The sequence below is a fragment of the Macrotis lagotis genome, chromosome 7, assembly GCF_037893015.1.
Source record: "Macrotis lagotis isolate mMagLag1 chromosome 7, bilby.v1.9.chrom.fasta, whole genome shotgun sequence".
Classification (NCBI taxonomy): domain Eukaryota; kingdom Metazoa; phylum Chordata; class Mammalia; order Peramelemorphia; family Peramelidae; genus Macrotis; species Macrotis lagotis.
Genome location: NC_133664.1, coordinates 36,747,490 through 36,749,693, shown reverse-complemented (window position 1 = coordinate 36,749,693; position 2,204 = coordinate 36,747,490). Strand labels below are relative to the sequence as shown.

At 40.3% G+C, this 2,204-nt stretch overlaps 1 non-coding gene across 1 annotated transcript; it reads left to right on the top strand.

Annotated features, from left to right (window-relative positions):
- The first annotated feature begins 798 nt into the window (after positions 1–798).
- On the top strand, positions 799–933 carry LOC141494616 (U4 spliceosomal RNA). Its single transcript, XR_012470509.1, has one exon. It is a non-coding gene; the product is annotated as a U4 spliceosomal RNA (small nuclear RNA).
- The last annotated feature ends 1,271 nt before the right edge of the window (positions 934–2,204 follow it).

The window sequence follows — 2,204 nt, the reverse complement described above, 5'->3', positions numbered from 1 at the left end:
TATCTTCCCAGTTAGACTGCAAATTCTTTGCAAGTAGGGATCATTTCATTCTCTGTACTTATATCTCGTGTATGAAATATAGCAGGTACTTAAAATATATTTGTTAATTGATTTTTATATATTTGATATCCAGGTGGGTAAAATGATTATTTTTTGTAATTGGTATATTGGCTCATCTTCTGTAGATTCACTGAAAGCATCTTTGGGACAGCTTCAGGACAGATAGAGATAACAGGTACTTCTTCTAATAAGACTATATTTTGAAAGCTTTTCATTCTCTGTAGTTTGGAGATTATGAGAATTTGGTAATATGACATCCGTTAAAACACTGTTCTCTTCATCTTCTTCTCCATCTTCCTTTTGTTCCTCCTCCTTCTTTCCTCCTCTTCTTTCTTCTATTCCTTTTCTTCTTCCTCTCAGCTTCCTTTTCCTATTCCTCCTTCTTTCCTCCTCTTTTTCTTCTTTCTCCTTCCTTTTCTTCCTCCTCCTCCTCTTCCTTGATATCTTCTTTTTCCTCCTCTTCCTTTTCTCTCCTTCTCTTCTTTCTCCTCCTCTTCTTACTTCTCCTCCTCTTCTTACTTCTCTTCCTCTTCCTGCTCCTTTTTCTCCTCCCCCTTTTTCCAAAGCTAAAGCTCAATCTGAAATGGATATTGTCTGATTATTCTCAACAGTGACCAATTTGCTGACTGGCCAACACACACACAAAATCTCTTTTTCAGTCATTGAATCACAAGTATGAATAATACCTGAATTTTTTTTACCCAAAGCTACAATTCTGTTTTTTTAGGCTTTTTAGGGGTTTTTTTGCAAGGCGGTATCATAGCCAATGAGGTTTATCTGAGGTGCAATTATTGCTAATTGAAAACTTTTCCAAAGCCACAATTCTGAAAGTGTACAAAGTAGTGGGCGTTTTTGCTCTTGGCATTATAGCTGATCTGGCATATTTGAGACCAGATTCTTTCCTAGAGCTTAGGGAAGTAGTCTTAGAGCTCTATCTCACACACCTAAGACTTTATTTAGTGCTTGGGTTGAGGAGGAGAGTCTTTGGGACTTTGGAAGATTGAATTCACTAGTGCTGAAACTTCAAGTCATAGAATTTTTAGCTGGAGGGGACCTTAGTGGTTTTGTAATTCACTTTATAACCTCATTTTAGAGATGAGCAAGCTGAGTCTGAGAAAGATTAAATAACCTCCCCAGGTTCATATGTATGATTGAGATGGAAATGGCACCCAGGTCTCCTGAGCTCTGGTCTAATGGTCTTTTCACTAAGGTTAATTAGTTATTAGCAACTCTGGTCAGTAGCAGGGAATATTGATTTAGGATTGGGAAGGATCAACCATAGAATCCAACTTCCTCATTTTATAAATGAAGAAGCTGAGGCCCATAAAGATAAAATTATTTGTCCAGTGTTTCACAGATAGCAAGTCACAAGAGCTGGGTTTTGAACCTAGGCCTGCTGACTCCGCAATCAGCACTCTTATGTTTCCTCCATCCACTCCCTCAGTTCCGGAAGATCTGAAGATGAAATGTAAGCAATCCTCAATGGTTCCCTGAGCTCCACCAGAAGGTCAGCTCTCCAGGGTAAAGGCTACTACTATTCAAAGCCCCTCAGCAAGGGGAAAGAAAGGATTTAATAGACAGTCTGCCTGAATCAGACAAAGATCCAATGTCAGAGTAGGGGAGAAAACTCATACTGTTTCACGACTCATTTGAAAACCATCTGCCTTCTGGTACAGCATTTATCATTCTAAGATGCTGAGGTTAGGCTCATGAGTTAGTTGGAATACTTTCCCAGCTTCCCAGGCTCCAGAACTTTCCTACCGTCCTCAAAGTAGCAATCCCACAGTTACCTCTTTTGATGCCAATAACAACCCGATAATCAGCACACACCACCGCCATCTCTGTCCAATGTTTATTGAAGACATCCCAAAGTTAGTCAAGGCAGAAGCAGCTGAGGAGGAAAAGCTTCCCCTAGGTTTTGCAAAACAGATGGACGGATGACGTGCAGATCGTCAGATTACCTGTGGCCAGAAACAGACTGGGAAATTAATACAGCAGTCCCCACAAGATGCCAGGGAGTCGCCATGCCCTGCCTCTTTGTGTGTGTGTGTGTGAAGGGGGTGGGGAGGGAAAGGAGTTATTAAAAAAAGAATTTTTAGAAGATGCTTTTGGCCATTGTTTTCTTCTCAGTCATTTCAAAAACT